We start from the raw sequence: 15,556 nt of genomic DNA on the forward strand, positions 1-15,556 counted from the left end.
TCCATACAGCAGAGCCATAGGCACTACATACTGTATCATGTTATTATATTCGTACTGTACAAATGTAACTGGATTTTTTTTCCCTTTTTTACCTAAAATTTGATTAGAAGGCAAGGCAGTTTTGTGTCTCTACCCCATGGGGATAACAAAAAAGATGGAAAAAGGAATACTGGCTACTTTATATGAGCGTTTATTGTAGCAGCGGGACCCTGGGTACAGAAAGTGAAATCTCTTAGGAATAGATTGACAAAGAGAGTTAAATGAAATAATTTTTAATCTTTTGATCCTTGTCACACCACCCTAGTGCTTTGCAGTAATACACTGAGGAATTTTTAGAAAGCAATGTTTAGGGACTTAACTTTTTCGCTGCCTAGGTGGTCTGCAGCTGAAGTTATGTCTATAACATATGTGCGCAAATAATTTGCTTTGATTAATCAGAGTGGCGTCACAGGCCGATGTCCCACTCATACAACAGTCAGAAAAATATACACCTGTGTCTTTACACTTAAAGTGTCACTCTTGTGCTCACTTTTTTCCATTTCACAATCCATTAACTATCAATAATGTATGTAGAGTGCATGAACTAAAATACTTACCATATGCTGTTTTATGCCGTTTTCAGCTCGGATCTATTCCTCTTCTTCATCGCGTGACCGCAGTTGTGACTAGTCAGCTCACTCCTGCTTTTCGGTGTGAACCGGAAGTCATTTTCTCAATGTAAAGTCTATGAGACTCAAAACGAGGTACTTCTAGACTTACTTTCAGAAAGGGACTAACAATATGCCGCTTAAGCCGGCAAGGAAAGAGCTGCGGTCACAAGATGCAGAAGAGGGACTGGAGCTGCGCTGAAAACTGCAGAATCCAGAGACCAGTAAGTATTTTAACGCATGTCCTGTACTTAAACTACTGATATATAGCAGATAATGAGATTAAAAAAAATTTAAAAAAATCATGGAAAGCAAATTTAATGAAGCAGCAAACTGAGCACGATTATGAGAACAGGTAATGACTGTATTTATTAAGGCTACTTTCACACATCCGTCTTTCGCCGTCAGGCTCAATACGGCAAATTTTGAAAAAACTGGATCTGGCGAAAGATGCTGCCGGATCCGTTTTTTTCCCATAGACTTGTATTAGCGCCAGATGACCTTATGTTTCGTCCCGTTTTCGCCGGATCCGGCAAAAATGTTTTTTTCAACATTCGACGGATTGTGCCTGACGGCAAAAACCTGATGTGTGACGGTAGAATAAGCCAGATGCAGATGGCCGATTGTGCAAATGACACTCTGATTAAACTCTGGTCTGAGTGCAGAATAGTGTGCTCCAATTCTCTCAGATGAGGAGATGATGGAGGGAAAAAAGTTTTATTTTAGGACGATTACGAGTTCACGATCTGTACTATTTGGTCTGATTGGTCAGAAATCTGCATGTGTGCATCCAGTCTTCGATACAGGTGCTTCTCACAAAATTAGAGGATCATCAAAAAGTTTATTTATTTCAGTTCTTCAATACTAAAAGTGAAACTCACATGTTATATAGTGTCATTACAAACAGAGTGATCTATTTCAAGTGTTTATTTCTGATAATGTTGATGATTATGGCTTACAGCCAATGTAAACCCAAAAGTCATTATCTCAGTAAGTTAGAATAATTAACAAAATGATTGATATTCTAATTTTGTGAGACACACCTGTATGTCACAGCATAAATGATGCTTATTTCAATGTCTCTTCTTATAGTTGGCTTGTATCCAGCTTGCTATTTCGTTGCTTCATTTCAGTATGACTCTTGGCACAATTCTTGGCTTCTGTTAGAAAGGAAACTAACCTCCAATCAGCGAACCGTGATCTTGTGAATTCGGCTGTAGATACACAAAAGACATGACATGTCTTATACCTTCAGTGCTAGGAGGCATGAACAGGCTAATATTACTCAGTTTTGTTCTTTGAGGCCTGCAATCTTTGATTATACTGTGAACTCTTTTGAAACTAGAGTTATTCTCTGCCGTCTTGATGAGAAGGTGTGCTGGAGTCAGGCGCTCCTGATTCACGAAGAGGCTTTTGGCTCATCATGAATCAGGAGCGCCGGACGAGTGGTGTACAACTCTGTGTGCTCTTCACCACAAATCCTACACTAGTCCTTCCTGTTGTAAGATTTTGCGGTATAGTGAAGGCCACCACTTATCATGAATTTGACAAGCGGCGGTCGCCAAGCCATCGTCATTTCCCAGCCTTGGGGGCAGAGATGCTGGACACTGTGGGCAGAGATGCTGGACACACTGGGGGCAGGACTGGAGACATGGGCAAAATTTAGATACGGGGCATGATTGGAGACACGGGGCAGAATGAAAGACACGGTACAGGATTGGAGACAGATCGTGCAGGATCTTGGGGCAGGATGGATACAATGGAGACTGATGGGGCAGGATGGGGAGATCATATGGGGCAGGATTGGATACTCATGAGGGCAGGATGGGAGAACATATGGCTGATGCCAGGAATGAGATGCACTGGGCCAGGATGGGGGATATTATTATTACCATAGGGGCTAATTAAGGGATATTATTACTGCAGTCATGTATTCATTTTATTTTTTGAGGATACTGTTTTAAATGAGGGGGCGGTCCTGTTACTGTGTAGAGTGACACTATGTTGCCTCTTTTTCTTCATGTGGTGTAATGTAGAAGTTGGGAAAAATTAAGCAATGTGTTCTGCAAGCGGAGCTCGAGATAACTGTTATTTCCTGCAGAGACGAGTCCTGGCTGGATGAAGTGATGGCGGTCTGTGCTGGATGAAAGATGAAGGACGTCACCAAGAGACGTCACTGGTGAGTAAGTGTGCTACCTATACACTGACACTATACACTGTATACTATATACAGATCTCCTGTGTATTATGTCACCGGTGATCACTGTATTACCTCTACACAGACACTGCATACCAAGTACAGATCTCCTGTGAATACTGGCACTTATGGTGATAGTATTGTGATGTTGTTTTTTTCTCTTCTTCCTAACTGAAGGGTAAATTGACTAGATCAATGGATGTTTGACAGGTTATAGTTTCACACAGCAACTATTTTTCTGGAATAATCTGGTTCAGGTATATGATGACCCCGTCACATGACCCCATCACATGACCGGGGGGCCCACAGTGTCTGAACAGCCCGGTGACCTGGCTACCCTTAATCCACCCCTGGTGTGAGCAGTGCACCTATTGTTGTGAATTCAGTTTTTGGGCTCCCTCCGGTGGTTGTAGAGGGTAATGCAGTTGTGCCTGGACTGCAGGATTGGACAGGTGTATCTACTAATTGCAAAACTGACTGGGGTATATAGCTTTGCAGGACTCTTTAGTCCCTGCCAGTTGTCCATTGTGTTTGGAGGATTCACTTCCCTGCTGGTCTCTCCAGTTTGCTGTGCTTTTCTACAAAGATAAGTCCTGGCTTTGTTTTTGCTGTCCACCTTATAGTTCTGTGCATATTCATGTTTTTGTCTTGTCCAGCTTTGTCTGTGAAGGATTTTTGCAGCCAAGCTGTGTCTCTGGAGATGCAGATATACCCCCCATGTCTTTAGACATATGGAGTGATTAGTATTTTCTGTGGTGGATATTTTCTAGTGTTTTTATACTGACCGCATAGTACTCTGTTCTATTCTTTCTTTTTAGCTAGTGTGGCCTTCTATGCTAAAATCTGATAACATACGCAGATATGAAATTTCCCTCTCCTCTCACCGTCAATATTTGTGGGGGGCTATCTATCCTTTGGGGATTTTCTCTGAGGCAAGATAGGTTTCCTGTTTCTGTCTTTAGGGGAAGTTAGTTCTGAGGCTGTGCCGAGGGGTGTAGGGAGTGTTAGGTACCCCCCACGGCTACTTCTAGTTGCGCTGCTAGGTTCAGGGTTTGCGGTCAGTACAGGGACCACCTTCTCCAGAGTCCGTCTCATGCTGCTCCTAGGCCACCAGATCATAACAGTACAACTGGCCAATAATGAGTTAAATGCATCTCAGAAGAAGGGAAGGAAGCTTTTGAGCCATTTTTTTTTCTCCAGTCTATTCTGTGTTCTCTTCCCTCTTAATCTCTGGGTGGCTACGGAATCTAGTAATAACATGAATGTTCAGGAGTTGGTTTCTCGGGTGGATCAGCTTGCTGCTAGGGTACAGGGTATTTCAGATTATATTGTTCAGACTCCTGCCTTAGAACCTAAGATTCCCACTCCTGATTTATTCTTTGGTGACAGATCCAAATTTTTGAGTTTCAAAAATAACTGTAAACTGTTTTTTGCATTAAGACTCCGGTCTTCTGGTGATACTATTCAGCAGGTTAAAATCATCATATCTCTGCTGCGTGGTGACCCACAGGATTGGGCATTTTCCCTGGAAACTAGCAATCCTGCTTTGCTTGATGTTGATTCTTTCTTTCAGGCATTGGGGTTGTTGTATGATGAGCCTAATTCTGTGGATCAGGCTGAGAAAATCTTGTTGGCCCTGTGTCAAGGTCAAGAAGCGGCAGAATCGTATTGCCAGAAATTTAGAAAATGGTCTGTACTGACTAAATGGAATGAGGATGCCTTGGCGGCAATTTTCAGAAAGGGTCTTTCTGAATCCGTTAAAGATGTTATGGTGGGGTTCCCCACGCCTGCTGGTCTGAGTGATTCTATGTCTCTGGCCATTCAGATTGATCGGCGCTTGCGCGAGCGCAGAGTTGTGAACCCTGTGGCGTTGTCCTCTGAGCGGAGCCCTGAGCCTATGCAGTGTGATAGGATTTTGTCTAGAGCTGAACGTCAAAGATTCAGGCGTCAGAATAGGTTGTGTTTTTACTGCGGCGATTCTGCTCATGTTATTTCTGATTGCCCTAAGCGTACAAAGAGAATCGCTAGTTCTGTTACCATCAGTACTATACAACCTAAATTTCTGTTATCTGTGACCTTGATCTGCTCATTATCATCATTTTCTGTCATGGCATTTTTGGATTCAGGCGCTGCTCTGAACTTAATGGACTTAGAATTTGCCAGACGTTGTGGTTTCCCCTTGCAGCCTTTGCAGAACCCTATCCCTTTGAGGGGCATTGATGCAACACCGTTGGCTAAAAATAAACCTCAGTTTTGGACGCAGCTGACCATGCGCATGGCGCCAGCCCATCAGGAAGATTGTCATTTTCTGGTGTTGCATAATTTGCATGATGATATTGTGCTGGGTTTTCCATGGTTGCAGCTACATAATCCGGTGTTAGATTGGAAATCCATGTCTGTGACTAGTTGGGGTTGTCAGGGGGTTCATGATCATGTTCCTTTGATGTCAATTTCCTCTTCCCCCTCTTCTGAAATTCCTGAGTTTTTGTCAGACTTCCAGGATGTATTCGATGAGCCCAAATCCAGTTCCCTTCCACCGCATAGGGACTGTGATTGTGCTATTGACTTGATTCCAGGTTGTAAGTTCCCTAAGGGCCGACTTTTCAACCTGTCTGTGCCAGAACATGCCGCCATGCGGAGCTATATTAAGGAGTCTTTGGAGAAGGGGCATATTCGGCCATCTTCTTCACCGTTGGGAGCGGGGTTCTTTTTTGTTGCCAAGAAGGATGGCTCCTTGAGACCCTGTATTGATTATCGCCTCTTGAATAAAATCACGGTCAAATTTCAATACCCTTTGCCCTTGCTTACTGATTTGTTTGCTAGGATTAAGGGGGCTAGCTGGTTTACTAAAATTGACCTTCGAGGGGCATATAATCTTATTCGTATTAAGCAGGGTGACGAATGGAAAACTGCATTTAATACGCCCGAAGGCCATTTTGAATACCTTGTGATGCCATTCGGACTCTCTAATGCCCCATCTGTGTTCCAATCCTTCATGCATGATATCTTTCGGAGTTATCTTGATAAATTCATGGTTGTATATTTGGATGATATTTTGATTTTTTCCAATGATTGGGAGTCTCATGTGAAACAGGTCAGGATGGTATTTCAGATCCTCCGTAATAATGCTTTATTTGTGAAGGGGTCAAAGTGCCTCTTTGGAGTGCAGAAGGTTTCTTTTTTGGGTTTCATTTTTTCTCCCTCATCTATAGAAATGGATCTGGTTAAGGTTCAGGCCATTCATGATTGGATTCAGCCCACATCTGTGAAGAGCCTTCAGAAATTCTTGGGCTTTGCTAATTTTTATCGTCGTTTCATTGCCAACTTCTCCAGTGTGGTTAAACCTCTGACCGATTTGACAAAGAAAGGCGCTGATGTGACGAATTGGTCCTCCACGGCTGTTTCTGCCTTTCAGGAGCTTAAACGCCGATTTACTTCTGCCCCTGTGTTGCGTCAGCCAGATGTTTCTCTTCCACTTCAGGTTGAGGTTGACGCGTCTGAGATTGGGGCAGGGGCCGTTTTGTCTCAGAGGAATTCTGATGATTCCTTGATGAAACCGTGTGCCTTCCTTTCTCGGAAGTTTTCGCCTGCGGAACGCAATTATGATGTCGGCAATCGGGAGTTGTTGGCTATGAAGTGGGCATTTGAGGAGTGGCGACATTGGCTTGAGGGGGCCAAGCACCGTATTGTGGTCCTGACCGATCATAAGAATCTGATTTACCTCGAGTCTGCCAAACGGCTGAATCCTAGACAGGCTCGATGGTCCCTGTTTTTCTCCCGTTTTGATTTTGTGGTCTCGTACATTCCTGATACTAAGAATGTTAAGGCGGATGCCCTCTCTAGGATTTTTTTCCTGATTCCCCTGGGGTTCTTGAGCCGGTCGGCATTCTGAAGGAAGGGGTGATTCTTTCTGCCATCTCCCCTGATTTACGACGGGTTCTTCAGGAATTTCAGGCTAATAAACCTGACTGCTGTCCAGTGGGGAAACTGTTTGTTCCTGATAGATGGACTAGTAAAGTGATTTCTGAGGTTCATTGTTCTGTGTTGGCTGGCCATCCTGGGATTTTTGGTACCAGAGATTTGGTTGGTAGGTCCTTTTGGTGGCCTTCTTTGTCGCGGGATGTGCGTTCTTTTGTGCAGTCCTGTGGGATTTGTGCGCGGGCTAAGCCTTGCTGTTCCCGCGCTAGTGGGTTGCTTTTGCCATTACCGGTCCCCGAGAGGCCCTGGACACATATTTCTATGGATTTTATTTCCGATCTTCCTTTTTCCCAAAGAATGTCGATTATCTGGGTTGTCTGTGACCGATTTTCTAAGATGGTTCATTTGGTGCCTTTGCCTAAATTGCCTTCTTCTTCGGATTTGGTTCCGTTGTTTTTTCAGCATGTGGTACGTTTGCATGGTATTCTGGAGAATATTGTGTCTGACAGAGGTTCCCAGTTTGTTTGTAGGTTTTGGCAGGCCTTTTGTGCCAAGCTGGGCATTGATTTGTCTTTTTCTTCTGCATTTCATCCTCAGACAAATGGCCAGACTGAGCGAACTAATCAGACCTTGGAGACCTATTTGAGATGCTTTGTGTCTGCTGATCAGGATGATTGGGTGGCTTTTTTGCCAGTGGCCGAGTTTGCCCTTAATAATTGGGCTAGTTTGGCTACTTTGGTTTCGCCTTTTTTTTGTAATTTTGGTTTTCATCCTAGTTTTTCTTCTGGGCAGGCTGAGCCTTCTGACCTTCCTGGTGTGGATTCTGTGGTCGACAGGTTGCAGCAGATTTGGGCTCATGTGGTGGACAATTTGGTGCTGTCTCAGGAGGAGGCTCAACGTTTTGCTAACCGTCGTCGGTGTGTTGGTTCCCGGCTTCGGGTTGGGGATCTGGTCTGGTTATCTTCCCGTCATGTTCCTATGAAGGTTTCTTCCCCTAAGTTTAAGCCTCGATTTATTGGTCCTTATAGGATTTCTGAGATTATTAATCCGGTGTCCTTTCGCCTGGCGCTTCCGGCCTCTTTTGCTATTCATAATGTCTTCCATAGATCATTGTTGCGGAAATATGTGGAGCCCGTTGTTCCCTCTGTTGATCCTCAGGCCCCTGTGTTGGTCGATGGGGAGTTGGAATATGTTGTTGAGAAGATTTTGGATTCTCGTTTTTCGAGGCGGAAGCTTCAGTACATTGTCAAATGGAAGGGTTATGGCCAGGAGGATAATTCTTGGGTCTCTGCCTCTGATGTCCATGCCGCTGATTTGGTTCATACCTTTCATCGGACTCATCCTGATCGGCCTGGGGGCTCTGGTGAGGGTTCGGTGACCCCTCCTCAAGGGGGGGGGACTGTTGTGAATTCAGCTTTTGGGCTCCCTCCGGTGGTTGTAGAGGGTAATGCAGTTGTGCCTGGACTGCAGGATTGGACAGGTGTATCTACTAATTGCAAAACTGACTGGGGTATATAGCTTTGCAGGACTCTAGTCACTGCCAGTTGTCCATTGTTTTTGGAGGATTCACTTCCCTGCTGGTCTCTCCAGTTTGCTGTGCTTTTCTACAAAGATAAGTCCTGGCTTTGTTTTTGCTGTCCACCTGCTGTGGACCTTATAGTTCTGTGCATATTCATGTTTTTGTCTTGTCCAGCTTTGTCTGTGAAGGATTTTTTGCAGCCAAGCTGTGTCTCTGGAGATGCAGATATACCCCCCATGTCTTTAGTCAGATGTGGTGATTAGTATTTTCTGTGGTGGATATTTTCTAGTGTTTTTATACTGACCGCATAGTACTCTGTTCTATTCTTTCTTTTTAGCTAGTGTGGCCTCCTATGCTAAAATCTGATTTCATATCTGCGTATGTTATTTCCCTCTCCTCTCACCGTCAATATTTGTGGGGGGCTATCTATCCTTTGGGGATTTTCTCTGAGGCAAGATAGGTTTCCTGTTTCTGTCTTTAGGGGAAGTTAGTTCTGAGGCTGTGCCGAGGGGTCTAGGGAGTGTTAGGTACCCCCCATGGCTACTTCTAGTTGCGCTGCTAGGTTCAGGGTTTGCGGTCAGTACAGGGACCACCTTCTCCAGAGTCCGTCTCATGCTGCTCCTAGGCCACCAGATCATAACAACCTATGTCTTCGAAGCATCTTCCTAAACATCTTTGTACAATCGATTAAATTCCTTGAAGGGACAGAGCTAACGAATTTCATGACTTTCAATTACCACTGAGTTATTATAGGGAGAGATAGATGTGTGTGATGAGATATTTGAGAACAATGGGCCAAAATATTGCTCTTGCACGGAGACTGTCTGCTATAAATGTCAAACCCTACATCCATCCACAGAGAATTTGAGGCAAAGGGAACTCATCTCCTTTTACCCCAGAAAGCAAAAAAAAGTTAGACATGAATGATTTATCTGGATATTATAATGGAATGATGTACAATGCATGTACAGGATATTGTGCCATTCCATCCTTTTTGGTGTTTTTCAATGGTTGCCTGGCCGTGCTGAAAATAGTAGTTTACCAAAAGCTGGAAAGCCACTTGATGAAGACCAAGAGTCAACTACAGAAATTAAAATAGTAATTTAATGATGCAAAAGACATGGAAACAGTTGTGAGAAAGCTGCTGTATAACTATAAGAGAACATTATGTTGCATACCTTCCTGCCTACGCCTGTTCTACTATCACTTCCTATCTGCCATAAAGTAATATAATTCTGTTTTCCTCTACAATAAAAAAAAAATCTCATCACTTTCTGATAAATATAGGCCATTTCCATTGTTCAGAATCCATCAGACATCTTCATAGGGACAGAAATAGAATATTGCAAGGCATGTACTATGTGTGACGCCATTATTTGCACAAGTCCGTGACTTTATAGGCACGCACACAGGCTGGGGATGGGCAAGGGAAGTTTTACAATTAGCAAACTACATATGTACTAAAAATACAATGATCATAAAACATGTATACATATATTTCATAACCAATATAAAAGTTCCTTACACTATACCACGTGTGTCATTGAATGATTTGTTCATAGAGGGCAGGAAAGGTTTACAGAGCTGCCAGCTTGTGTAAACTAAAAGAAGTTCTCCCAAATTGGAGAAAATAATTTATTTGCTTTTTCCATTAGTGAGGGGTTCTGCCTAATTTAACCAAAGTGGGGTGCGCCTACAGTGACACTGTTCTAGGTTAAAAAAAAGGAGATCCTTATTTCAGATCACAGACAGCTCCACAAATCCCTTCCCAACAATCTCTAACAGCAGCATTCAAAACTAGTGATCAAGTTGGCGCTCCATTTCAGGGACCATACCCAAAGCAGTTGTGGCCTGCCAGTTGGGTTGTTATGGCAGATGGGGTCCTGCCGAGGACCCTCAGGCACTGTCGTACCGCTGATAGCGGCAGACCATGTAGCCACTCTGAAGCCCATGAGTCGAGGGGCCCCACCCGACATTACACTTTCAACTGTATCAGTGCAGCGGGCACGATGACGTCACTGCATCGCACCGGCTGTGACCACTGCAGAGACCGGAGCAGCGGGAAACAGGGAGAGGGGAGGTGTTTTTTTATATTTTTAATCAATGAGTACATTGTGGGGGCCATTATACTGTTTGGAGGGCTATGTGGTGGCCGTTATATTATTTGGAGGGCTACGTGGTGGCTGTTATACTATTTGGAGGGATATGTGAGGGGCTTTTATATTGTTTGGAGAGGTATGTTTGGGGTCGTTATACTGTATGGAGGGTTGTGTGGGGGCAATCATATTGTCTGGAGGGGTTTGGGGTCCATTATACTGTATGGAGGCCTGTGTGGGGGGCGTCCATAATGTGTACAGGTCTGTGGGGAGCCTCATTCTTTGTAGAAGGACTTTGTCAGGGCCATCCTACTGGGTGTGGGGGCCTTCATACTGGGTGTGGGTGTCATCATAATGTGTTGGGGTCACTGTGGTGGTATCATACTTTGCATAGGGAGGGTACTGTTGGGTTGCAATACTGTTGTTGTGGAGGACATTGTGGAGAAATTCCAGGTCTGTCATGTTGGCACTCCCTGGAAGCACAACCAAAGACCGGTTTTCATAGCAGACGGTGATTGTGATTTTAGTTATATAATGCTATACAGTTTCATTGCACTATTGCACTAAAACCAGCAATCTGATTATCTCTGGTTCACATCCATATTTTAATCCCTGTCCGTCTGTTCAAAAACAAACACTAAAACAAAATTGAACATATTTATTATAGACACATCTGTAAAAATCCTAGAATCAAAGCATAAATTAAAAAGCAAGGGAGAAAAAAATTGCAGTCACCACGTCTATTTCATAAAATGCAATAAACAGCAATCAAACATTGTTTATAACCCAAATAGCTCGTCACACAAAAAAACAAGCTGTCATACAGCTCCAACGACAGAAAAATAAAATCTTTAGGGGTCTCAGAAAAAAGTAACATAAACCAAATTGATATCCAAGCTATACAATTGGCATTTGGAAAATCACGTTACCGTTTCTACTGCACAATGAACAAAACCTAAAACACAATGGGGAACTTCATTTTGTTTTTCACCATTTAACCCCACTGAGAATGTATTTCCTGTTTTCCAGTATATTTTATGGTAAAATAAATGGTGTCATTCACAATTACATCTTGTCCCACAAAAAAAAGCCTTTACATGACTTTGTTGATGGAACCATAAAAAAAGTTACTGCTCTGGTAAGAAGTGGAGGAACAAACGAAAGTCAAAAAATGGAAATTGACTGTGACGGGAATAGCACAGCTCACAATACTGTGTCGTAGCCATTCACACTTGCTGCAAATGAGCTCCCGTTGACTTCAATGGTGGGGAAAGCGCTCTGGGTGCCGGCTTGGGGTGCGGTTTACTTCCAGCCACTGTGGGACCTGTTGATTAATGAGGTTGTTGGGTGTCAGATCCACAAAGATCTGATATTGGTGACATGTAATATAGGGCTCGCTCACACCGCCATATTATCCTTCCGAGTGGGATCCAATAAAAGATCGGATCACACTGGGGTCAATGTTATTCTATGGGCACAGGTCTGATGTCTGAAAAATCACAGCATGTCCGAGTTTGATCTGATACTCGGATCGCACTTGGCCATGCAAGTCAATGAGTCCATGGAAAACATTGGGCTGCACTCGAATGACATCTCATATTTCCGCCTACACAATCACGTGACGGCTTGTTTATTTTTAGGGATGAGTGGATGCTTTATTGCTATATCGTTTTCTATTCCAATTTTTGGGTGGCAGAATGAACAAAACCAGAAATGCAGGTATTGTGATAAGGCAGCTTTATTCTTTGGGTCAGTACGATACCACATTTATACATTTTTTTCATATTTTGCCACTTTTACATAATTATTTTTATATAAAATGGTTTTTATTATTTTTGCATTTGAGAGCTATAACTTTTTTATTTTTTGGCTGATGGAGCTGTTTGGTGCCTTTTTTGGGGCACAAGATGACGATTTCAGCTGTACCATTTTTATTTACACTCTTCTTTTTGATCATGCTTAATACCACTTTTTGTTCGGCGGTATGACAGAAAAGCATAGTTTTTGCCATTTTTTACGGTATTCACTGAAGGGGTTATCTAGTGGGACAGTTTTATAGATCTGGTCATGGTGAAATCATATATGTCTATCTATCCTTAATGCAGCAGCCAGGGTCGTCCATCTGGCTAATCGTTACTCGGACGCGTCCGCTCTTCGCCAGTCATTACACTGGCTGCCCATTCATTACAGGATACAATTCAAAGTACTTGTTCTCACCCACAAAGCTCTTCACAGTGCGGCACCCCCTTACATCTCCCCCCTCATTTCTGTCTATCGGCCTAGCCGACCACTGCGCTCTGCTAACGACTTTCGACTAACCTCTGCACTAATCCGTACCTCCCACTCCCGACTCCAAGACTTCTCCCGTGCTGCGCCAATCCTCTGGAATGCTCTACCCCAAGATATTAGGACCATCCACAACTTGCATAGTTTTAGGCGCTCGCTCAAAACTCATTTGTTCAGAGCGGCCTATCACGTTCCCTAATCAGTCATTTTATGTTTGTGTGTGTGTAGCCCATTCACTATCTCCATCTACCCCCCACTCCATGAAGATGGCTGGACCATCATTGTAAATACATAATTGTAGATACACACCTGTACTTTGTATCTCCCCCACCTCATTGTAGATTGTAAGCTCTCACGAGCAGGGTTGTCTTATTTTGTCTTATTTTGCTTTATTACTGTATTGTTAACATTGTTACCTATGACTGTTGTGTTTGAAACTGTTAAACTGTAAAGCGCTGCGGAATATGTTGGCGCTATATAAATAAAGATTATTATTATTATTATTATTATGTGTACTTTGTTTATTTTTTTGTTTTTACATAAAAAAACCTATTTATTGGTATAATATTTTTTTCATTTATCTTGTGATTTTCTTTTAAATATTTTACTCTTTCTTTTTTTACTTAGTTCCTCTATGTTACTTTGACCTTTGTTTCTCTGATCACTTGTCTCATGCACTGCAAAACAGATGTGCTGCAATGCATGGGATCTGTCAGATGAGTAGCATTTATTTTCCCATGCCGAGTCGCCATGATAAACAAATCGTTGCATGCTGTGATTGGCAGCGTTTATCGGACGACGGCCACCCATACAAGTCTATGGGTGTGTGCAGAACATCGGACTGCACTTGAATGTCATCAGAGTGCAGTCCCAGATACGCTGACTCACAGAATGGAGAGAAATGAAGTTCTCCATCTTCTCCACAGCGGGGATCCGATTCTCGCATGCAAGAGAATTGGATCACAGGAAAATCACACACGCTTGCAGAGTTGGAGCCGAATGATCGGATGCTACTCACCAGTGTGAGCGAGCCCTTGTTCAGGCAGATTGCCTGTCAGACCCTGCTGCTGGCTGGTTTATTTACCGTTGACAGTCATGAAGGGGTTGATCTGCATGGGGATCTTCTGACAGATGATGTCTGTGGAGTGAAGGATCCGGGCGGTTTAAGCTGAATCACCTGATTCATTCGTTTTCAGCAGCTATCAGAGCAGCAATCAAACACACACGGGTGCCCTAAGGCTGCATTCCCATGATGAGCTTTTGGTGAGTTTTTGACGCCGTGTGTTTTTGCTGCGTCAGAAACATAGCCTCTTACAGTTCTAGCAAAGTGGATGGCATCATCAGGAACCACCTTTCCGCAGCGGTTCTTTTTAACGCTGCGTACAGTCACCTGCGGTGCGTTTTTCAAATGCAACATTGAAACCTCACCAAAAGCTTGGCCTTATGGTGAAATGTTATTTGATTTTATGCTGGATGGGCCATTTTTGGTTTCGTTATTTTTTTGTGTGCGCCTTATCTTTGTCCACGTCTGTTCGGGGAATGCGGTGTCCATAGTCTGAAGCAGTGCAAAGTTGAAAGCTTTTGTATAAAGCAGGAAGGAGGGAGTGTTTTTCAGTGGAAATTAATACATGCTTACAAAAGAAACAGGTTTTTCCGAATACTGGTGAGGTTTATGTGTTTGCCAAGTGTATTATACATTGCACAATATCCATGCACTCACAAGACACGTTGCATTGAAACAGCTCGCCTTCATGTTTAGTGCTGATAGAGATAATAAAAGAATGTATTTCATATAAGGCTGACAGAAATATGACGGCCATATGTTGGTGCGCGTGCACTGTATCTGTCAGTCTGACTGTATACATTCTAATCCTTAGGCCCTGTTCACACGTTCAGTATTTGGTGACTTTTTTTTACCTCAGTATTTGTAAGCCAAAACCAGGAGTAGGCAAACACAGTATGATGCCCCATGGTGAATTCCTCCTCATGTAGAGTATAATGACCTTACTGTGCCCCACCTCAGCTCCCAAAGCACAGTATGGTGAACCCAACACAGTATGATCCCCCAACTTTGACCCCCCCCCCCCACAGTCCTCCATATAGTATAATGGGCCTACATACAGCGTAATGGTCCAACACCTCCCCACACTGTATAATAGCCTGCACTAGCCCTCCAAACAGTATAATGGACCCACACAAACCTTCATACTGTATGTCGCTTTCCATATAGTATAATGGATCTCCATAGAATATAGTTAACCACCCACGATCCTCCATAGAATATAGTGCGCCGCCCACGATCCTCCATAGAATATAGTGCACCGCCCACGATCCTCCATAGAATATAGTGCGCCGCCCACGATCCTCCATAGAATATAGTGCGCCGCCCACGATCCTCCATAGAATATAGTGCGCCGCCCACGATCCTCCATAGAATATAGTGCGCCGCCCACGATCCTCCATAGAATACAGTGCGCCGCCCACGATCCTCCATAGAATATAGTGCGCCGCCCACGATCCTCCATAGAATATAGTGCGCCGCCCACGATCCTCCATAGAATATAGTGAGCCGCCCACGATCCTCCATAGAATATAGTGCACCGCCCACGATCCTCCATAGAATATAGTTAACCACCCACGATCCTCCATAGAATATAGTGCACCGCCCACGATCCTCCATAGAATATAGTTAACCACCCACGATCCTCCATAGAATATAGTGCACCGCCCACGATCCTCCATAGAATATAGTGCGCCGCCCACGATCCTCCATAGAATATAGTGCGCAGCCCACGATCCTCCATGCAATATAGTGCGCCGCCCACGATCCTCCATAGAATATAGTGCGCCGCCCACGATCCTCCATATAATATAGTGCACCGCCCACGATCCT

At 43.7% G+C, this 15,556-nt stretch overlaps 1 protein-coding gene and 1 long non-coding RNA gene across 6 annotated transcripts in view; one reads left to right on the forward strand and one right to left on the reverse strand.

Annotated features, from left to right (window-relative positions):
• RBM47 (RNA binding motif protein 47) overlaps positions 1-15,556 on the forward strand; it is a 201,800-nt gene that overhangs the window by 43,049 nt on the left and 143,195 nt on the right. The gene's annotated exons all lie outside the window — the stretch shown is intronic.
• On the reverse strand, positions 1,351-14,178 carry LOC138657060 (uncharacterized). The gene is made up of 2 exons (XR_011317004.1): positions 13,682-14,178; positions 1,351-1,861 (listed from the first exon to the last, which is right to left on the reverse strand). It is a non-coding gene; the product is annotated as an uncharacterized lncRNA (long non-coding RNA).

Source organism: Ranitomeya imitator, chromosome 1 (assembly GCF_032444005.1).
Source record: "Ranitomeya imitator isolate aRanImi1 chromosome 1, aRanImi1.pri, whole genome shotgun sequence".
Classification (NCBI taxonomy): Eukaryota; Metazoa; Chordata; class Amphibia; order Anura; family Dendrobatidae; genus Ranitomeya; species Ranitomeya imitator.